This window comes from Lepisosteus platostomus, chromosome 3 (genome assembly GCF_059453375.1).
Source record: "Lepisosteus platostomus isolate fLepPlt1 chromosome 3, fLepPlt1.hap1, whole genome shotgun sequence".
Classification (NCBI taxonomy): domain Eukaryota; kingdom Metazoa; phylum Chordata; class Actinopteri; order Semionotiformes; family Lepisosteidae; genus Lepisosteus; species Lepisosteus platostomus.
The window spans coordinates 54,909,528-54,934,199 of NC_142613.1; the positions used below are offsets into that span (position 1 = coordinate 54,909,528).

Consider the following 24,672-nt stretch of genomic DNA (forward strand, 5'->3'; position numbering starts at 1 on the left):
CAAGCCACTGAAGGTAAAAAAAACTTACTGTAAAGAGACTGTGACAAAACTCTGTCCAAAACTTTCTCCAGTAACTGGAGAAGTAGCTCTTGTAATCCCTGAGTGACTGATTTGTGATTTGTATCATGACAGATTGATTTATATTTACTCTTGTATTGATTAGACTGCCATATATTGTTAAATAAACGTATTCTTTAAAGCAACAGTTCTCAGTTGGCAGAGACAGAGCTTTTATTTTTTGGTAGCAAAGTAAATACTAGATGATGGCAGTTCATTGTCCTTTAATGAACTCAATGATCACAGCAAGCAGATCTCCTTCAATCTGAAGCCACTGAGTCTTGTAAAACTCCACAGCTAGTCCATTAATGCTTGGGGCTTTTCCAACAGTCAGCCTATTCGTCACCTCTGTCACAAGCTGCTTGTTCTCTTCTCAGAAACCCTGGGGAGACGATCAGGAAACCAATGAGAATAAGCGAGAGCAGAAATTCGCAGCCGCTTTCCAGACCTCCGCAGGTTCCATCATCAGCTGATGTGCTACTGTCCACAGTGCATCACTTCGCAGTGCCCATCTGTAGCGTAGTCTGAAAAGCTAATTTATGGAAATCTCCAATATCTGAACATGAATATGATGACATTATGCGTCATACCCTTTTGGCCTACAAAAATAGTAATCGATGATAAATAACCCAAATAATAGCTGCATATTTGTTCCCATTTATAAACATAAAAATAACATTAATAAATTCTCAATGGATATATTTCAGAAACATCTTCAGTTAGATTGCCATCTTATGGTAAAATAGAGCAGTTCAAATACAAATCTGGGCAAACAAAAATGTACAGCCAATTTACAAGTTTTTGATAAAATGAAGAGTGCAAATGTATAACAATTTGCTTATAAACAACAAAATGTCACTATAATGAACAATTCCTTCAAGGTGAACATCCTATTGTAGGAGGGGGAACTACACGTCCATGTAGATGTAAGCATCCCAGATAATCCAATTCATTCTTCCGTACATATACAGTATTGTCCCATATCTAGAGTGAGCACTGTGATCATCTTTAAATATCTGTGTGATCCTTATCCATCATGGGCCCAAAAACAGCAAAAATACAGTATAGTGGTTTAACTAAAATTCAAATGAAAAAAAAGTCACACTGGCTACTTAAATTAGGCTGTAAAAAAGTAGAAGGACAGCACTCAAAAGACATTTTTGCAGCAATGATCTTAGCAGCATGAACAGTGTGAACAGCTTACAACCAAAGGGTCAAGATTAAAAAGATGGCAGAGACATGCTAGTGGGTCTTCAATGCATAATATGCAGTACTTTGCTTATGAAAGTTCTTAGAGGTTTGTATGCTTTAGCGATTTAAAAACAAAAAACAGACACCAGGATACTAAGGAACTCCCACGTGATACCAAACAAAGTACATCACACTATGTTTCTGTACCATCAGATATCTGCTCTCAACATTCCTTAGAAAGCTTTTCAGAACACTAAATTTAGGAGTATTTGGGAATAGTTGGGAATATTTGTGAACATTTGGGAATCATTCTGATGGAATTTCTTGTTACAAACTATCTTCATAGAAAAATCTGCATGGAAACAATCCGTGTTAAAATAATTTGTCATTTTCAACAGATTGGCTAATTCTGCAGTTGAAGCTTTACACTTTACAAACAATTTCTTATGTAAAAAGCGCAAAAAGGCCTTTCAGTATCTTGCAACATTTCACTGAAATATGGCTTCTGCTGAAGTCTCCAATATGAACATTTTTAATGTAAAATATAAAGAAAAAAATAGTATAGCTTTTTTTGCTGTAAAGGTGCAATTATCCTTGTCATTCAAAGCAGATTTTATTTGATCCCATTACTGACTGTTAGAGATCAAAATGAATTAGTCAAGATTCCTCAACGGGTAATTGTAAATGACAGCTATGCACAACCTTTTGTCTTTGTGCTAGATCAATAATTAAACAGGACATTGCTGTAATGACAATGCAACTTTTAATTTAAACTGTTGTCATTATAAAAATAAATCTTAAATATATTTAAACAAGTGTGAAATGTTTTCTATAACAATCCATATGAGAATGAAGACTAAATTTCATAGTGGAAATTTAATTTCAAACTAATTTTAGACTATCACAATGCCACATTTTAGAAAAGTATTTCAAAAACAGATCTGCATACACTGAAAATGTATATTCAATGTTAGTCTCTATGAATGTGAAGATTGGTAAATATCTAAAGCAAGTGGTATCTTCCAGATACTTCAGAATGGTGCCACCAGGCTCCATTACTCCACTTTGGAGCACAGATTTTCAGAACTAAGATAAATTAATTCACCAAACGTTGAATTATTTAGCAATATGGCACCACATATACAATAATTAATTAATATATACAATAATTATACTATATTGAAAGACCAGATTATCTTTTAAAAATGATTGAAATTGCTCTTTCCCTTTTGTTAATTAACAGTTGTTCTGATTTGTGCAGACGTGCCCCAGCCAAACATCAAAGCATTAGCAGCCTAATGGAGCATGTATGAAATGTAGAGTAATTAAATCAAAATGCATGTATTGCACATATGAAACATAAGAAATGTTAGAAACGAGAGGAGGGCACTTATCCCATCTATCTCATCTGGTTCCTAGTAACTAGTAGGAAAGTTCACAATAACTAATAGATCTGAGGCCCTTTCTCAGCCATTTCCTGGAAGAAGCAATGGTTTATTGTTTTGGTTTTAACAACAAGGCTAGATAGCTTGTTACAGATTCTCAGAGCCCTATTTTCAAAGAATTAACTGAGTGCTACTGGTGCTTTGTAGTGATCATGCTAAAAAAACTTTTTTATCGGGGTTTGAGCTCCAATTTAATCTGAAATCCTTAGGATTTGACTTAAAACATTAGCATGTTTTATAACAGCACATGGTTTTTTAAGGACTCTGGGCTGTTTTAATTAGCTTACTAAAGCTAATTAAAAAGTACCTACCTTAAACTCCAGAAGAGAACTGTGAGGTCTACTGTGATTAATCTTACTGTTGAGTAAATACTTTACAATTCCTTCAGTCGACTTTGTTTTTTGTTCAGTGTTTGAAGCAAACAATTGCAACTTTCTTTGCAAATGCATCATGATTAAAAGAGATGAATATTGTATACTGAATTCAAAGCAAAACACTGCTTGTACTGGAGTCCATTTGCTGTTTGCAAATCATCATAGCTCCAGTGCACAAAAAATTCAGCTAGAACATTTAACAAGTGAATCCCATAATCCTGGAAAGGGTAAATGTTTCTAAGATGGGGGTTTAGAACAGCCGTGGCACTTTCAGAATTATTTTCATAGCAGCAGCAGTATAATTTTGCACAGCATTACAGCCATATCTCTTGAAAAATGAAAAAAAAAGTACTATTCCATGCAGGCAATTACTCTTGCACACAAGTTCATCTTGTAGGCAAATACGCGGCAGGTTGATACATTCAATTGAACCAAAGACAACTCTCCGCTTAGGGAAAAAAAGTGATCAATAATAATGGAAAGGTGTGAAACAGCAGCCTTTTTCAGTTTCCCCAATATTGACAAACATGCCTTGTCAGCTTCTGTGGCTTGTACATTCAACATCGTCACTCACGACAGAGGAGATCCAAGAGGCAGATGGTGAAGCAGATGTCACTATATATTTTGTGAGAAGCTAATGGACCCTGAAATTAATAAACATTTTCTGAGTGTGAAGAACACTGTCTAGAAATCGGGGTTGATATATTTCACCACAAGGTTAAAGAAAGCGACAGGCGTTGGGAAGTGAAATGGTCCATTTTCAGTACAAATGAAGTTTCTCAGGCAAGCACTAGACAGCACCTAAGAGGAATGTGTGAAACCAGTTGTTGAAATTAAGATTAAAAACAATCATTCTACACATACAAGTGTGAAAATAAAATCAGTAATTCATTCAGTTTAGAAAAGCAACTGTCACAGTTGTCATCCCTCCTCTTGAGGGCGCTCCTACCTTTTGTTGTTGTGTTCCCAGTTTTATTTGTCCCAGCTGTTTCTTATTCCCTTTTCCCAATTTAAACCCGGCATCTCCGCAGTTCCGGGCTCAGCTTTGGAAGACGGACGCCACCCGGAAGCCCACCTACCACAGGGCACAGGAGTGGCCCGAGGGTATACAGTAGGCTTCATCACGGCGTCCTGACCTACTAAGCCCGGGGCTCGGAGGACTTCCTTGGACTTCCTTTCGGACTCATTGGCCTGCACTCCCCCCATGCACCAGATCACTGCCATCACCACCCCCTGTGTTTCTACCCGACCTGATCCTGCTGTGTCTGTCCTACTCCAGTCACTTCCGGATCATACAGTCTCGCATAGGGTCTTTACCTACGCATTTCATGGAAGTCAGAACCATCTCCCCTGATAGCAACCTCTTTAAGCACATACAAATGTATTAGAATAATTTATCATATTAAAGTGAAGTCTCAGAAAATGAACAGGAAGGACCACCAAAATATGTTTTTGGAGTTTTAATAGAAAGTAAAACAAAAAAAATATTGTCTCAAATCATAAAAGATATGAGATTGGTCATAGGTTGTGTGTTGGTCATACAGTAGATATGGAGAAAGAAAAAGTGATAGATATGGATCAGCATATAAACTGCATCACACAAATACTGGATCTTCCAAAACATTCCAGCAATTATTTAAATGAATTATATAAATCATATAATAAAGGTAATTAACAATAAATTAATCTGCTGAAGAGCTGATTTGCAATGTCCAGTGTTTAATTAACAGAACACTATAATATGCACTGTGATATAAGGGCATAAGAACAGTTGCACAAAAGAGGAGGCCATTCATCTAACCAACTCGGTAACTAGTAAGTAATTGGTCAGAGGATCTTAGAGTATTGGCATTCAACAACATGGTTTCGTTATCTAAGAGTAAAGAAGTGCCTCCTGTTCTGTTTTAAATGCACTGACTGTAGTTTCTACTTCTGTCCTCTGGTTTGTAATTCACTGCTCAATATGAATTAGACCATTGGGTAAACACTGCACATGCCTTTGAGGATTTTTTTGCAAGCTTGGGTCAGGTCCCCCCACTTACTTTAATTAATCTCAGGCTGTGTTTTGCAGATACAGTACCTGTAGTGTATTAAAACATGTCTGCTGTAAACAGATACTTAAACGCAAATCTCAGTAAACAACAAACACTGAGCAATTCAAATAACATGACACTGTACAAAGATATACAGATCTACTGAAAAGACAAGCACTGCAGTTCACAAACATCAAATGGAAAATGAAGATTGCAGCAATGGCTCACTAGGCGAAATGTGGCAATGGCTTTAGGGGTGAAAGAACCCCTTTTTTTAATGACTTGTGCCACAGGCTTCAGTCCTATCAGGTCCCATACACATCATCTGCTTGGTACAATGCACAGGACTGATTATCTCTGTCCCACAGATGTTTTTTTTTTTACTTCTAATGGACACTAACTAAACTATATTGATGCTTTTGAAGGAAGTCACCACAAGTATCTCTTTAGAAAATTTGTGAAACAAATTCACACATAAACTAGTAATACAATAGATTTAACATTGAGGCATCCTGAAATAATACTTTTACATCTTGCATATTAATTGTTTGAATTGGTAACCTCTTAGATTTTACTGAGAAAAGGCAGAGGCCCTTTTCTGTGTTGTTTGTATCAATTGTGAATAAATAAGTCTTGAGCTGTCTTTTCAGAATCCACTTGTAATGAAAATTACTATACAAATTGGAGCTCTAAATAAGAAATAAACAGGAAAAAGAAGATGCAAATTGTCTCTTTAAGAGACAGCTCTTTATCCTATCAGCTTATCTCTATCCTCATCAGTTAAAAAAAATCTATAAAACTGTTCTTTTAAAACATATTGGAAGGATCATGGGATGAATAGTAGCTACCATTAACCAAAACACTGAAAATATGCACCAATTCATTTTGAAGTTTAGCTTTTGGCAATTATTATTTGTTTGAGATTGTAGCTTTTACAAAACACTTATTCTATCAACTTTTTTCCTAAATGTGTTGTTGCTAGCACTGTTTAGAAGGCAAACTAAAACATCACCATTCATTCTTTTAACACATGACTATTTTTATTTAAATGCATTAATTAGACAAATATTTTTTTCCTTTCTTTCGGTAAGGAAAGCAGTTTGCATTTTATTTTAATATTTATTAAGTACAATTTTCTAGTGCCATTTTCCAGTTACTTCCCATTTAATGATAAATGTTTAGAACTTTTGTGAAAGGAAGATAAATAATTGTCTCAATAAGTAATGGTAATGAAGAGAATTGTGTTATACATTATAAATGCAGACTATCAGCTACGGATATCTCAGTACAGAGTTTGGTTTGATAAAACAAGGTCTCCAATGGTTGTTATGAGAAAACTTCAGTTGTGGGGGACTAGAGAAACATGACTTTAGTTTCAGGCATGGTTCTGGACTGGAGCTTGTTGGTGCCAATGAGCAGGGTGTCTGCACAATTAACACTGTCTTGTCTATTTAGTTCATTATACAGACCTCCAGGGTTACTCATATTGCTTAATATAATCAGTAGATATACCCTCTATGGTGATATATAATTCAGAACCAGGACAGAAATTTGACATGCCACCCATTTTCTCCCAGTCAAGTTTAGGAGATGAACAGATGATGGTATGATGTACTGTATGACCTTCAATAGCACTGTGATTCTCTTCAAGGGACCATTCTGTACCTTCTGCCAGTGGTCACTAGATAAGAACATACAGTAAATCAATGAATCTCAAGATCTTTACTGCAAATTGATTTTTTTTACATACTAAGTACCCGATGCACGAGCACTTTCCACATTTTACTAATACACTGTATTATGCTTTTGCAAAATTAAATAAAGAAAAAATATGGAATGAAGCGTTCGTCTTACACTCTGTTCTCTAGTTCCAATTACTTTGAGAAATTACCCATTTCATAAGACAGCACACTACACACTCCAGTTGCTTTGCATTTCCCCACTGTAACAGACAGCTGTTTTTCACAGCCTTTGCTGATCTTTCAGTTTTACAGCCTTCTCCCTGGTAATGGATCACTGCTCTGTGCTGTCTTGTGTATTTAGTTCATTACAGCTTAGACCTCCAGGGTTACCCATATTGCTTAATAAAAGCAGTAGATTGCTTCACAACTGCATGTTGTAAAGGGTTTCCCAGTATTATCCCAGTGATGGATAAATGTCAGCACACCCTTGCTATACAAATGCTTCTGTCAAAGTGGAAATACAGAGTGGGATAGTTTGTCATTTTTACTTAAATATCCTATTAACCATTGTGCTCTTGTTTTTCAGAAGCATTAAGACGATTCGATCTTTTATCTCTGGCAGTGCAACGGAGTGCATTACACATCACAAAACACTGGTTCACTAGCAAAGCCAAAGCTAAAAAAATCTTCTGAGTCTTGTTCCACCTGAGCTCTCAGTTATCCAGTATAGTGGGTTTAACTGCATAATTGTAATACCAATTGCCATGCTGACCTGGCTCTTAGTAGGCTTAGGCTCTCAGGCTCACAGTAATCTGAATTAAAGTGTTGAATAATCAACAGTAAAAGACCTTAAGAAAAATACTATATATGTCTAATTTAGAAATTTAATTCACTACTCAGGTAGGAGCAAAAACAATGAAATAGAAAAATGAAAAGAAAATCCATTACAAAGAAATGGAAAACAATGTTAGAATATATTGCTAAAACTAAATAATTTAAATAAAGGAATGCAACATTAAAAGTGTGCAATGTACTTATAAGACATAATTCAGAATATTATTAGCTAGGTGTTTTAGTTTTTATTTATGATCACAGATGCCCTTTAAACTGATTGTGAGACAATTCTCTTTGACAATTAACAAGGTGGCTTATTCTTAAATTCATTGTGAATTATATGCAGATTGTGTCTCCTTCTTCTGTAACTGAATACAGCAAACAGGTAACATGGATGACACTATTCTCAAGCTGACACTTCATTCTTCCAGCAATCCATTTTAGCTTTTAATGCCCTTTCTTCTCAACAATGTTTACAATTGTTTTGTAAAAAAGGTATCTTAAATGCTGACAATGTTGAATACCTTTCTCTTATGTACTCCATAGATTGCTTAAAAAGCAATCCTAGTATGAAGAGAGGTGTTTTATTTGAAAATATTTTTAAGTCCTAAATATTGTGTACGATTGCTCTCATTCACTGAATTACAGGCAAAAAGAACTACAGTAGGTTTTCTCTATTCTGTGCTAAGAGGTTGTGATTGGATCTAAATTACAATCCTCAAAAGGAGGTAAATGCAATGGACGTCTTCAGAATTAAAAATGAAACACAAATCAGGGAACACAAGTGGAAGCCCTGAGGAAAAACTGCGATCAGGAGTCACTTTTTTACACAAAGATTTGTGGCTTTTTCTTTTAAGAAATGGTTGGATGAAATCCTCAGAGTAATGTTAATGAGCTAGACTGGCTAAGACTGGCCTTCAGTGATTTGGAAACTTTCTTTTGATCTCATGCAAGAACTGCAGAGTCCTGAGTTCACACAGCTGTTTACACTGCTTACTTGTTATAATAAATTATTTTTCATTTTTTACTAATTAGCCTTCTTTTTCATTTAAACTCCCTAGCAGATAATATTTGCTGTCAGAATGTGAGAAAATGGTGAATGGATGGATGGAAACACATTGCTGAGTTGAAGCGAAGATCTCATTCTAGATTTGGAGCAAATGTTCTCCATATCTACTGTAGGAGAACAAATTGAGAAATGCTATGATTATACTGATTACCTACATATCATTTGCAGCCTAGCTTCCTTCTTAATCAGTAAATACCTTTGCCAAATGTTTCCTTCGTGTCATGAAAACATTTAAATCCATTTTCTCATGATGTGAAAATGTATCGTCTCAGAATTGCTTCAATCACATTAGTTGCAGATACTGGTCATGGTGATCACAATGTTATTGACTCTATGACACTTATCTTTCAGTGTTACAGTATGGCCTGGCATAGCATAGCCTTGTCATAACACCCTCTGAGCTGTCCCAGTGTCACTTCTATCTTGTGTCCTGTGTGAATGAGTCTCAGGGAGGCTGGAGATGAACATGACAGACATGCAGGGCCTGACTCTCCTACCTGTGTGTTCAGATTATGTTGTAATTGCGCAAGATCTAATGTGGGCCTGAAGCAACCTCATCCTGCTTTGTTCCATGGAATAGAGATCCAACATACTGTATCTCCCACCTCATCCATTTTCCCTGTTAAGCCTGGAATTCTGCCTTGCAACCCCTCCTCTCCTCCTGTTTTTTACTTTTCTCTGGCTTTCATCTTCCTTTGCACTGCTAACTTTACTTTTCATTTGCAAATGCCAGAGAAATCATTTTCACCATTATGAAGTCAACCTACTTGCTTAATTTAATTTATTTTTAAAACATTTCTTGGCATATGTATAACATCAGGTTACATGACGTTTACATGAATGTTTCCAATGCGTCCAATGCTTTCAACTTTTTCAGGAAAATAAAGAAAATAACTTTTTAAAGTTTCCTTTAAAGTTTCTAAGCTGTGACCCATTTGTAGTCTTACTTGTCCATTCTTTAAACCCAGAATCACCAGTTATTTTCCACTTTAAACACTTCACTCATACTGAATCAGCTCGCCTTACTGCTTAGTATGCTGTGCAACACTGTGAGAATAAAGATCTCAGCTGACAGAGCTCACTGGCAGGGGTACTGTACTTGTTGTTTGATGCACTCTGTGCTGCAGTACCTTGTTAGAGAGTTACTAGTGATAGTTGCAGGTGTCTGGCAAACCCCAATGGATCTGCTGCTCTTTTCACCAGCTGATTCAAGCCTGTCCTACCCTGGAACCATCAGACCAACAATGAACCACAGCCTGGGAGAATCCTGGTCATAGCTGGCAAATGATACTGTACTGTATATCCCAGGCTAGAACCATGAAATTGAAAAGTAATAACACTAACCTTCTTATCGTCAGAGGCCCTGGGGTGGATTGGTGTGTCATGCATTAATTCTGCTATTTCAAATAATCCTTTTCTTTAAACAATGCCTTTGAAGATTTTCTGACAGCACCAATGAATATAAAAAATAACTCCTAATATTTTGGAAGAATGTTACTTGCTTTAAGCACTAAACTGAAGTATATAAAGATATAGTATATATAAATTATAGAAATATAACATTTATATACAGTATATACATTTATATAAAATATAAAATATAATATAAACTCTTGTTCACTGGTCATAGTGGGGAGAAAGTGATCAGGGGTCTGAAGTATGTGACTTTGAGTTTTACTCAAACTAATTTTAAGACTTATTTGGGTCTGAAAGCAGGCAGCAGTGACTAATGCTTGGCATGATTTGTGTATTGCTCTAAAATACAATATTGATTATCTGAAAGCTTTTCTGATGTTTCACTTTAAAAGAACATTTTACTGTAAGTTGTTGCAATCACTACATACAGTAGCAGCAATGTTCAATTTGCTTTGTTAAGCTCTTGGAAGACTCTCCGTGTAAATTTATGGCATTCATAAATTTTAAGTATCAAAAAGTGAGATTTTTTAGACATGCTGGATAAATGTTTGGAAGATGTGGAATTTACAATAAGACATCTGCTTGAAAACACACACATAAAATCAGTTTATTGTCTTGTACCATCTTCAGTGACTTTATGGCTATTTGATGTAATGTACAGTATATAAAATACATTAGAATGTACTACTTTACATACATTCTTGCTGAGCTAATGGGAAAGACAGATCTACTCATTTCATTTTAAGACTTAAGCATATCCATTGCCTTATAACCAAACTGCTGATTATGCGCATTTGAAATTGTCATGGGACCCAGTCCTGACTCCTGTGAATTGTGTAGTAAAGACCCTATGCAGACGGTATAATCTGGAAGTGGCTGGAGAAGGACCATAGGGAAGACATGGTGAGGATTAGGACAGGATGACAGACAGGGGGGCGGTGACGGGAGTGATCTGGTGCTTGGGGGGCGTAGCGATCTAGTCCAGAGGGATGTCCAAAAAGAGGAATCAGGTCACAGTCCAAGGTCCAGGTACTGGGAGATCCATCCAAACGAACACAGGGAAAAGGGATACAGGAACATGGAAGGTAAAACCATAAATGAGCAAGGCGCTCTGAGCCCCGGACTCAGATGGTCAGGATGCCTGGGGAAAAGACCTTGTCCCCGGGCTTCTCCTGAGCCCAGTGGATAGGCGGGCCTTCAGATGTCCGTCTTCAAATACTGAGCCCAGAACAGCGGAGACGCCAAGCTTAAATTGTAAAAAAGGTCAAAAGACACAGGTGTAGGAACTAAATCTAACGGGAATACAAAAGGGTAGGAGCGCCCTCTAGAGGAGGGAAGACAATCGTGACAGAAATATTACACAAGGATCAATAAATTTATTTTAGGAAATGGAGCTCAATGTCCAGGGATCCTTCTGTTCACAAAACCATAAAATCAGATTATTCTGGTTAGCTTTTCTGTTGGGAAAAGAACTTTAACATCAAAACAGCAGAATACACTTTAAACTACTGAATCTGAAACCTGGGTGATGACTTCTGGCCAAGGTCATCAAAGGTTTTGATCTACATGCTGCAGTGGTGCCCTGCTGTTGCACTCTAAACTAAGGTACAGTATATCACTTAAGAATAGGATACATGAGATGGATAGTTACCTCCCTCTTATTTGGGTTGTGTCCCAGCTAGATTGAAAAGAAGTAACAGCCCTTATCCTCCTCTCATTTTCTTAGATTAATTAAAAAAGGCAAACAAAAGGAGAGGCTGGTGGTTCAAGTACATAATATGAAATCAAAGTCTCTCTATTGTACTGGCATCTCCAAAATAAAGAAACTGGAATACTAAACTCCATTCAGGTGCACTGAATTAATGAAAAACTGAAAGAATCACTTACTTCATTTACATAATACTTTTTGCCTTACTGTTTTTAATTGTACCATATTTGTTCCTTTCAATAACTCAGATCAAATATTTTTTACACAAAGAACATTCTTAGCACCTTTGTTTATCCAACAACTCTCCAGGTGGTGGAGAGGCTGTGGAGATTGCTTTGTCAGCAGGAGAAACTTGTACTGTCTTGACATTTTGTCTTCCAGTCAATAATTATGCAGATCACTCAACCCAAATTGTTATTTTGCTTTGATCATGTTCATGTCTCCTGATAGAAAAACACAAGCAGCTACAGATCAGGAAAACGATGTTGGGTACGTTCAAAAAGGAAGCTATGATGTTGTCTCCGTTGACACTGTAAGGCATAATTGATTTCATGGTAATTAGTTCCCTGTTTTAGTAAGAGTTTGAAATTCTCCTTGACACAAATCCATCCATTTCTAACCGCATCATCCAATTCAGGATTGCAGGGGAGCCAAGGTAAGCAGAGTGGGTCAAGGTGGGATACATCCTGGACAGGATGCTAGTCCATCGCAGGACACACACAGACACAGTCACACACATTCACACCAGGGACAATTTACAGAAGCCAATTAACCTACCAATATGTCTTTGGACTGTGGGAGGAAACCAGCGCACCAAAAGGAAATCCACATGAACACGGGATACAAACTCCAAGCGGATAGCATAGCGGGAATGTAGAATTGACCCCAGGACCCCAACAGTAATACTAACCAGTGCACCAACTATGCCACCACTTGATATAAATATACAATTTAATCTAAACTTGGCTGTAGACACTATATATTTATTTCTACGACTATATAGTTTTTTAGGTGATTATGTGCAATAGAATGGCATGGCAAATTAGTTATTTAGAGTTATATCTGTCTAAAGCACATAATGTTGAACTGAAATCAACATGAGTGCCCAACAAAATGGATGCCAGCATTAGGCCAATGACATAGGGTTAGAATAGCTCTGATGAACAAATCTTTGCCTAACCAGAAACATCTTGTTATGAGCCAATACTGCTGGTTTGATGCAGCTAGGTCCCAGTGCCAGAAAATAAAGTAAATGGACTCTGAGATAATGTGTATGTTCGGTACAAGTATTAAATTACCAGTAATTTAGAAAGATAAAGTTTCTCTCCAGCCTATAGCTCTCCAGAACACTAGAATAACCAGGGTTCCTCTAGACCAAGTAAACGGTTTTAAACAGCACATTCAAAATCACTCACATAAACTGAAATAAAACTGTGACACAGAAACGGTCACCTTACCTTTCCTACTTCTGCTCCCAAACAAATTAGTCAGACAAGATGCTATCGGTGCCAAATATATACATTTAATAAAATGTATAAGTTCTACAATGTCATAAACATTTCTTTTATTTTCATAAATACATTTTTTGCACTTGCATTCATCTATTTAAATCAAGATATACTCTTTCATGTATTATCCGAGTATAAAAATAAATAAAACTAGTATTTGTATTAACTGGGTCAATCACTAAACGTAACACTGAAATGTTCCTTTTCTTCAAGCAAACAGTCTATAATTTATTAATTAATGAATTTAGACCAGAGTCATGGATCGTCACAACTTGCAGTGAGGTCATCTGGCTCTTCCGTACCTGGTCAAGAAAGACACACAGTATATTATTTTGAAAATAAATCCTACACAAATTTATTTATTGGCAGATTTCAATCCTGAGCTTCGCAATCCACTAAATAAATAACTAGCTTCCTATTTACTAGACTTATCAAGTGTTAAATGCACTGCAAATAAAAAGGAGAAAGCTTTTTCCCAACCAAGGGAAGGAAATGACTCGGACACTTCCTCTCTCTCAAACTCTAAGGCAATACAAAATTTAAACAACAAAAGTGGAAAACATAAAACACACACAATTAATTTTTACTATAAGCGATTACACTGTCATCCCTCAAGCAAATCTGTATCAATCCTTACTCTTTTTACTGTTGCATATTGGTACAGCATTGACATTAGGAGCTCCATACACTGTATACTTTTTGTTTGGCAGAGCGGTAAAATTTCATGAAAAAGAGGCCACACAGAAGAGCCAACGGCCAAGAACAACACATTTGTGGCCGTGTTCAAATTATTTTGAGGGCTGGTGATCTAGGCAATGGCAAGTATGAAGTTACAGCGCTTCACAATTCTTCCTGAGGTGGAGGAACATACTGTAAATGTTACAAATAAGAGGAGGCCTTTTGGTTCATCCAGCGCATTGGTTAGTTAGTCACCTGGTAATTGATTGATCCAAGGATCTCATGCAGCTGTTTCTTGAAGGAAGCTAAGGTTCTGGCATCAAGCACATGGCTGTGTAGCTTGTTCCACACTCCCACAACCTTTTGCGTAAAGAAGTGCCTCCTGTCCTTGGTAAAATGCCCTTCTACTTCCAGGAAAGGCAGCATTAATGGTCATTGCATATCAGACAGTTAAGAAACATTCTCATCTTCAACTTAGGTACTCAGTCACACTGCAGAGAAAGGGGACACGGGTAGTTTCTCTGAAGTAATGACTGAGAATTTAACGTAAGCCATTACCGAAAAGGCAACATACTGTATAGGGGACTGGTTAATGTATTTTACCCCTGTCGAAAGCAGGCAGCCAGAAGGATTCACCATTTAGTCAGATCGAAATGTCTGAGCTGCCAACATTTCAAATAGACTTGGCAGTGAAGTACGCATGCAGGCAAAACAGAAATAAGACTTGACTGTCCTCTCATGAAACGCGATCCTAAGTTTTCAAGTAGAATGATTGGTGTCACAATGCCATTTATCCTATTCAGGTGAAAGTCATTCCTCAAAATCCCATTACATTTTCCACCATTCATTATTTCTTATATTGCACTGCTCTAAATGCTGGAAGGCATTTGCCAGTGCTTCAAAGCAATTGGAATAATGATATTTAAGTAATCGAATGCTTTAATAGAATACCTGTGCCCTAGTGACACTGAAGATGGTGTTAACTCTCTTTGCAAAATTCTTAAAGTAATTTAGGGGCTGCTGCTATTGTTTCTTGTTTTGAGTATTGTACAGGTTGCACAATTGTATTTACTGTGTATAATCCTCTGTGGTCTACATAGAAACTGAAAAGAATTAGAAATAAAAAGCAGCAGTTTTGCACCAGCATTGTGGTAACTGAGTATCCATCTAGCCCTATAACAAAAAAACAAACTTTTTCGTTAAATTTTGTAAAAACTATCCTAATAAAGTTTTGAAATGAATTTCCTTTGTTTGTACAGCCAGATGCAAACTTCTAAACAAACAAACTTTGGATTAATTCCATGAGGAAAAACTACCCTCTCATCTATTGTTTTATATTTAGATGAATTATTTTTAAAGAGCAAAACCTTGAAAACCTTCCTGGGATTTCCACTCTTGTCCAAGAGACCTCTTCGTACCATGTAAAGACAAGAGGCACCACAGAATAATGATAGTGAGTTTTTTGCATCCTTGCTGGCTTCACCACCCCAGTTTCGGTAGATGAGTCTGACCCCTTGGGATGATATGGCTGGGTCACTAATTCGGTAGACAGTAATGATGGCATTCCATAAAGAATTGGTTCCCTATCATACTTCATTTGATCAGGATACTTTTAATATCAATTTCGTAGCTGCGTCAGCATGCACAGGCTGCAAAGTAACAAGTAATCGTCACGCTCATTACACCTAGAGGGCGCTCTACGTTCCTTCTGTTCCTAGTTCCCCGTGATTATTCATGTCTTTCTGGTGTGTCTTGTTGTGTAGCCTATTTATTTCGTGCTTCTGCTCTGCTACTCGCTCAGCATTGTTGTTCAGTTGCCCTGAGACCCACCTAGCGCCAGGTCACTCCTGTCCTTGGCCTGAGGGCATGGGTTTCTATACGGCTTCTCCTGAACAGCTGAGCCCAGGCTAACCCCCGTCTCGCCACTACGCATAGGGTCTTTATCGCTCTCCAGCCATTCAACGGTTCGTCCTGTCGGACTTACGTGACAGTAATACAGTAGGTTTATTCCATGCTGAAAAGAGAAGAAAGGAAACAACGTTTCGGCTGTGGAGCCTTGACACCCAAAGAAGGCTCCACAGCCCAAATGTTGTGTTTCTTTTCTTCTCTTTTCAGCATGGAATAAACCCTAACTTGTCACTTTAAATATCTGGCTCTTTTCAATTAATTCTGTCCACAAAGATCGAGCTGAACAGGGGAAACGTTATGAAAGAGAGGAAGCCATTCCGCCCATCTTGCCCACTTGGTAGTTGGTACTGTAGCTAACTGATCCAAGGATCTCATCCAGCCTCTTCTTGAAATAAGCAAGGATATTGGCTTCAGTCAATAGGACTGGGTGGCTTGTTCCATACTCCAATAAACCTTTGTATAAAGAAGTGCTTTCTGTCCAGACTGGAGGAACTCATGCATCTCATTGATAGAAACCAGGGTATCAGCTTCAAAAATGTGCCTGAGTAACCTGTTCCGTGTGACTACAACCCTTTGTGTAAAGAAGAGCCTACTGTGAGACTTGTGAAACAGTAGCAGTTGGCAAACAGGTGGCAAACAATTGCCAAAACCTTCTAGGCACATTGACTTCAATGTCAATGTGGCAGTTCTCTACAAGCAACAGTACCAAGATCACATTCATCACTGTCAATGTATATACTCTTGGTTGTTCAGTAGAATTTATTTGCTGATGTCTGAAATTTTTTTAATTGAGACTTTTCTAAATAATTATTTCATAATATAGTTTTTCCATAAGTAATATGGTTGTACTTCACAGGGGGTTTTTCCAAAAAAACGTTTATAAAGCTTTATACCTAAAACATATCAGCTGCATCTCTTCTGGTCGTTTGCAACCTAAATGTGTTGTGACAGTGCAGCCCCACCAGGGCATGAGGCAGCGCTGTAGGTGTTACAGACCCAGGAGCTAAGGCGCGAAAGTCCAGGGGGGGTGGTAGACAGCCCACTTCAGTCTCCCGGGGTGAAGGAAGGCGGGCAGTCAGACTGGAGCACAGGACTGGAGAATCAGGAAAACTGATGCAGGATGGGGATGAGCCACCAAACTCCAAACCTGTGCTTAGTCCGTTTGGCATTTCAGCGCGGAGTGGTATGACCTCACAGGCCATGCAGGAAACTCCGGTCTGGGACAGTCCAGCTGAACTGCACCAGGAGCTGGCCGATTCAAGGCACATGCTGTCAGCTCTATCTCCTGTAAGGTAGTCCTCCAGGAAACCAATTTCCCAGGCACCATCTGGACCAAGCCCATGAAGACCCCTGTTGAGGTCAGGTTCCTGCTTCAGACCCAACCTCCGGTCTCATCTCACCTACTGGAATCCTCCAGACAGGACAGCTGTGGGCAGAGCTCCCAGGACAAGCCAGAGGAAATTAGAAACTAGGAACAAGAAGGGCTCTGCTGGGATGCTGGATGGTGGCTAAGGATTGGAGAGTGGTCAATGCTGCATTGACGAGAAAAGATAGCGCAAGGACTTAATGCCCTCAGAGCCAGACATCAGCTGTCTCCATGGCGATCAGGCAGACCGGAGATGTGGCTGGCAGCCACTGCAACTGCGACAGGCCCCAATATTGAACAGCGAGGCGGGCGAGCCAGGCGAGATGAGCGTAACAAAATGAAAATAAAATTCTTTCACTAAATTTCTAGGTAAGAAATGCTTTATTATTAGTTGTTGTGTCTTCCTTTAGTTTAATTGGTATTTTTTTCACATATGGAAGAGAAGAGAATGAAGTAACACAAGTATCACAAATTTCACATCTTCCACAAATTAAGTATGGAGGAGCAACCTCCCACACTGACAGTTCTGCAAGATAGTACTCAAGGAAATGCACTCATTTTAATGTTCTAATAACTTTTTCAGATTACCATATTGGAAAAACACTGTATAACGTACAATGAGAAAAGAGGCACGTGTCATTCATTTCCCCTGCATTCCCCCAGTTTCTGCCTCAGAAGATTTTGTTTTATTTAACATGACACATTTCCAATGTGTCCCTGCCACAGACTATTGACAAAATCAATATTAAAGCAGAAGTGGCCCACTTCCACATTCTGTTATATGAATGATAGTGAGATAGGTGACTTTAAGGCTTAGAATTGTAGTACAGTACTGTGAATGTTATCAGAAAAGAGAATAATGATCACTTGATTTTCGTGTTCTAATTTGATTTAAGTTTAGCGTACAACATTACTAGTTTGTACAAATTATGCAATTTTTCACAATACAGTATATTCCAAGTTAAGGGCAAGGTTCTTCAAACAACACAAAGTATATGGATGAACAGGCCCATTTTAGCAACTCTATTTATGAATTTTTAATATTTTTAGTCAATTTAGTATTTTTCATTATTTTCCCAAATGTCAACTACAAACAGAATGAATATTAAGTTTATCTTTCTATCAGTTATAAATATAATGTACTGTAGATTTAATCAGTAACTTTTCCTTCAGGGATTAAATTTTGCATCAAAAATTAAATCAGCTTGGCATCAAAATAAAATAATTCTTTCCTAGCCAACCATTTTCTATCCGCTTTATCCAATACAGTTCACAGGGGAGCAGGAGCCTATCCCAGCAAGGAAAGGGGGTCAAAGGCAGGAAACACGCTGGACAGGACACCAGTCCATCACAGGACACACATAGACACAGACATGCGCTCATTCATAAAAGGGCCACGTTTCAGAAAACAAAGAACCTACCAATATTTCTTTGGACTATGGGAGGAAAGCAAAGCAACTGGAGGAGACCTACAAAAACTCCACACAGATAGAAGCCCAAGTGCAGAATTGAACCCTTTGTCCCAGCACTGCAAGGTTAACTACTGTACCACCATGCCGCCAAAAACACTTTCCCTTGGAACATAATCTAAAATCTAGTACCCCCGTATGCTGACTGGGGGCTTATTGGGGCCTCTGTCCTGTATGATATTCTTCTGATTGGGCATTTAACTAAGGTCATGGGTACATGTGATACATGATCATTAAAGACACTAAGAGTAGGGGTGTGTGAGCAAAATATAAGATCCCAAGGGGGCTGTGCAGCTGAGGTGTCCCTGGGGACATTTTGATTGGAAAAACTGGTAGCAACTCATCAAGCGTTAACCCTGGTATCCTGGCTATCTCCTATTCTTGACTTGAGCAATTTGCCCCCCCTAAAGTTCTCTCTTAACTGGTAAAGCTGCCCGTCAGTGATGAATGACGTAGGTCCCCTCCTACACAAGGTCCATTAAGATGAAAAGCACTATATAAATGGAAGGAATTGTCACAATCAATAATATGCTACAGACATGTAGTTCTTCAGGAGTCCATGAACTGAACACCAGGGAGAAGGACCATGCTTCTTACTTCCCAAGAAAGACAAAGGAATGAGGATGTGAGAGAACAGCCAAACTTGTTTTAACAGCTTTGGACTGAACCCTGTAAGATCATATGAACAGTTACTGTACAAAATGAGAGAAGGCCATTCAGCCCATGTAGCTTGTTGGTAGATATTTGCTCATTGATCCAACAATCTCATCCAGTCATTTCTTGAAAGAAGACAAAGTACTGGCTCTCACGTCCCACACTCTCCTTCGCAAACGCTATTCCATTCCTGTCACGCCCCACACTCTTCCTCTCAAATGGCGTTGCATTCCCAAACCCACTGTTTCAGAATCTCATTCCTACTTGAACCCATCACATTCCCATATGCACCAGATTCCACAAATTCTCACTCCTAAACCAATTATCCAACCACATCCCTTTCCTTTCAGTATTTAAAGTTCCCTCACACACCAACCTATGCTCACTATTGAGAAGCCTCCTGTAGAATTCTCTTGTGTGTTTCTAAGCCTTTTGATTGATCTCCTGGTACCAAATCTTTGCTCCTGCCTTTTGAGCACGCCTTTTGGATTTCCCTCGTTACCAGACTCTTTGCCTCCCTATTTGACCAAGCCCCTGGATTTCGTCTTTTGGATTGTGCCGTGCTACTCCGCATTCTGCGGGATTCACAGTTACGCATTAGGATCCTCCTATTCTACCAGTTGGCTTCACCGATATGACTGGGTAGCTTCTTCCAGAATACCACAAGCCTTTAGTTGGTGGTTTAGTGCAAAATCAATTTGAGATTCACATTGGGTTTAATCTACTAAACTGTAGGACTTCACTCCCTCCCTCCCCCTATCCCCCATTCCCATCACTTCATACCAAAATGGTATAATGAACCAAGGAGCTGCTACAAGGGTGATTAATAGCGTTATAAATCTATAAAGGGTTATAAAAAAGTGGAAAAGAATGAACACTAAAAAAAGGTTGTTAATTACCTGTACAACTATCCCTAGATTTACGAGCAGAATACGTTCCCGAAAATCCCTCATATAAAGAAAACTCATAAATTGAAGACTAAATTAACATTCATTTTTGTGGGGAAAAGTATAATGCGTTCCTGATCCCAAACTGTCCACCCATTAATGCTCAAAATACACCCAAAAAACCCATTTACAAACACATATTAAATTATTTTTGTTATTTGTCAAAAAATACAGTAACTTTTTTCCAGCCGTTTCTAGAAGAAGCCAGGGTATTGGCTTTAACAACATGATACGGTATTTTGTTATGGACTCCTGCAACCTCTACTGTAAAGAAGTGCCTCTTGTCCTTACTTAGTGCAAGAATTAATTGCTCCAATAAAATAAAATTCTCTAGCCGAGAAACTTTGTTTTTCTTTATTAACTTCAATGTTTATGTTCAGACTTGTATGCTTATGACCCTAAACCCCCAAAACATGATTCTTAAGACATCTAAATAGATGTTGAAATTATTTAAATTAGTTGTTTCGTAAAACCTTCCAGACTGGAATATTTGAGAGTCCCCTGCTTCATTGCTTGTACTTATAAAATCTGGTATTGCATTGTTCCAAGACATAAAAACTAATTGTTCCAGCTTAATTTATAAAAAAGCAATTTAGGAAGCTGTCCTTGTACTTTATGATCCATTTCTGAGTGCCATCTCTCAAATGTCGAGCACTTTGTGCTGTGAATACTAAATGTCAGTTCTGGAGCTATTCCAATTTTTATAGATGCGGAGACAGCTGAATGAGAGCAATCTATGCAAGTGAAGCACATTTAAAGGGAATCTAAATGTTGCATATTTATTTCATTTGAAAATTAATACACTTGGGGAAACATACAGTATACAGTATGCACTAGTTTACTGTGTATCTGCCCTGCAATGGACTGGAGTCCCATACCTTATCTTATCTTGCACCCAGAGCTTGCCGATCCTGAATTGGAAAAAGCAATGAGAAAATTGATGGATGCAATAGGTATGTGTAAACGTTTGCTATTTGTCACTGTACAACCTACGTTAATACTGCTAACAATCTAAGAAACATTGTTTTCAATACTTACCATAAACTAGGTGTCCTAGGATCATAATCACATGCTGTAGTAATTCTAAAGTTCTCTTCCAACAAACACTACTGTAGATCGCAGTTGACTGTCATACCTTTAAAATGAACATGTTGCTTGGAGTCACAAAATTACAAATGAATTTACACACTGCATTTCCCTTGGCAGAATAAAGTGAAACTGGGGAAGCTACATCTGATTATAGTCTCTCACTACTCACTAAGGTGTGACATTCAATAATTTGAAAACCAGCACAATTTTCAGCTCCGGGTTATTTCAAGCTTGAACAAAACAATGAGTTCTCAAATAGTTTGCTCTAAGGATTTTATATAAGAACTGCTTTTGCCTTAATTGTCTCATAAATACCAACTGCTGTACTGATATCAGAATTTACATTCCTCAACAATTTTATTCAATTTCCTATACCCTTAAGCCACAGTATTGGACATACAAATTCTGTATTCTGATGGTATAACAGTTATTTATTGAGGAACTACAATCAGTTGGTAGCAGAACACTCTTAACATATCATCTAGAAAGCTATTCCATCCAGCTGGAATTTTACATATGACACCTGCTCTCTATTTGACTAAGAAACTAAGAAACTATTTGATGGGAAACATTTAGAATTTTACTGCAAGTAATTTTAATCTAATTTAGTAGTAATTGTTAATTCCTGTTAAGAATTTAAATGGTTTAAATTGTTCAGTGCCACCTAGAATTGATTAACTTTTTCAACATTCTGCTGTACCTCATGGATTGGAATTTGAGATGACGAGAAGCGCAATAGAGAAAATACATAATCTCATCTGATATATTTCCATGCCAGGGGCTACTTACATGTACTGTATGATACTAAACACCCATCTGTAAAGAGAGGATGCAACAGGAAGATTTTATATCCAACCAGCACCTTTGTCTAGATATCTCTACCTCAGAATTAGACATCAGAGGATAAAAAAGAAAGGCAGTATCCAAGTAATATATAGGTATTATGAGACAGCTCACAAAACTATGTGATACTTCACTTCCATAGCGTGCCATTTTATATGCTTTCATTTCCATTAGCAACCTACTTTAACTATTTTGAAGTAATGCCTAACCTATTATTTAAAGTAGTGTCCTATATCTGAAAGAAAGTTAAGCACTACTTTGTGTAGTGTAATAATTATTGTTTCTTCAACTGCACTTTTTTTCTAATTACACTTCATCCAGTTTTGTTGAACTGCTCCGCCCGGGAACGCAAAGTACTGCAGAGGGTGGTGAAGTCAGCGCAGCTCATTACCCGCTGTGAGCTACAAAACATCCAGGATATCTACTCATCTTGATGTCTGAAGAAGGCCAGGTCCATTCACAAGGACACCAGTCATCTCAATCACAAACAGTTTTCTCTCCTACCGCCCGGTAAACGGTACAAAAGCATTCGGTCCAAATCCAACAGACTACGGAACAGCTTCTACCTCCAGGCAATAAGACTGCTAAACAGCCAACCTGCAGCTCCTTTAGCAAATCACCTGTAATGGCTACATGGACACATAGTTTTCACTGTATTCAGCATAACCGCACTACTTGTATATATTGCATATGCCATGGACACATTGCAGCTCTACTCATATTTTAGTTTTATTCTGTTTCTATTACATCTATTATTATGTAACCTTATCTTCATAACCTCAATTTTGTGATTTTTGTGTTTTTGTGATTCTTGTGATTTCTGTGATTCTTGTGATTTTTGTGAGCTCGCGGAAAAGACATTCCATTGCCATCAACTGCTGCTGTACGCTGTATTGTTGTGGATTTGATAAATAAACTTTGATTTGATTTGAATACTCACTCATCTAAGCATCCAGTTGATAAGGAGCTTTAGTACTGTAAATTATTTCAGTAAAAATAAGAAATGTATCACCATATTTCATATCCTATGCCTTTCCTGAAAGGTATAATCCTTCCATTAATTCCCTACTGATAAATTTATTTTGCATTTGTTACTGATACATTTTATTTTGCTTCTAACAATATCCTGAAATGCATTATGCAATGCATCCTCCAGCAACCAATATTTTAAAAACGAATCTCTGAATCAAATGTTGAATAAATATCAATCTCTGCATAACATGAACTATTTATAATGTGAGTGATTACTCTCAGTTCTTTTGAAGTTTGTCTTTGAATGTTTCATTACCAACATCCACAAGAAGAAAACTGCAGACTCTGAAAATGATAGTTCGATATCAATTAGAAGTGAGTACTGACAAAAAGTCACTAGTGGAATATATTTCTGCTGGCAATAAACATGTAACTAAATATTGATGAATTCAGGGAAGGTTTCATTAGTATGAAAGCTTTCTAAATAGACATTCATTAATGTATTTTCTTTTTGCTTACTAGCATTCAGAATGTTGTCAAGACTCACAGGATTTTATTAATAAAATATCAATGGTCAAGAAAATAGCGCACTACCTAATGCACTTTAAAACTACATGGGGTAATTGGTTCAGAAAATAGACTAATGCTTATTTATAATTTAAAATTATTTTGATTTATATCCCCTTATCTTATCTTAGAGCCTGCCGTTAACTTATCTATATCATATAGAACTATGTCATTGGAAGAATCTTAATAAGTGAACTTATTAAATCCTTATATAATTAAATTCTTTATTTGTTATTCATGGTCATAATGCTCAAATGTTAGGCCCGATGCAAAATGTCAAACACCTTAGGTGAAGCATAAATCATGCTGAGAGTTGATGCCCTAAACCAAGCTACAATATGCATATGACTTTTATAGGATTTTATAATACATGTTAAACATGTAAAAAAGTATGTATTACTCAATTTGTTATTAGTATAAAAATATATTTCAGATATTTCAATATGATCACCTATATAAAGTATATATTAACATATTGTATACTGTATGGTATACTTATAGTCTTGGCATTTGTTAGATGAAAACAAACAGTGTCTGCCCACTGTAGTTAAAATGCATTGATGTTTCTTTTATGTTTTATGAAATGTTCATTCAAATTCAAAAGTCTTAGAATCCTTAAGAAGGCATTCATAAGCTCGACCATGCAACCATCCTTGTAAGTACATGGTAATGCTATAGATGCATTACATTTCTGACAGAACAACCTGGAAAGGGCTTCAATGACTTTTACCTCCATCCATCCATTTTCTAACTGCTTTATCCTACACAGTGGGAGCAGGAGCCCACCCCAGCAAGCAAAAAGTGCAAGACAGGATACTGTCACGGATGTCCAAAGGGACTGACCGTGGGGAGCACGAGAGCG

At 37.5% G+C, this 24,672-nt stretch overlaps 1 protein-coding gene across 1 annotated transcript in view; it reads right to left on the reverse strand.

The window, feature by feature from the left end:
- Positions 1-223: 223 nt before the first annotated feature.
- The window catches only part of kcns3a (potassium voltage-gated channel, delayed-rectifier, subfamily S, member 3a), a 31,145-nt gene continuing 6,696 nt past the window's right edge, over positions 224-24,672 (reverse strand). The window contains exons 4-5 of the transcript XR_015935444.1: positions 13,568-13,619; positions 224-439 (exon numbers count right to left, since the gene is read on the reverse strand). The gene's annotated coding sequence lies outside the window, so the exon portion shown is untranslated. The remainder of the gene's footprint in view (positions 440-13,567; positions 13,620-24,672) is intronic.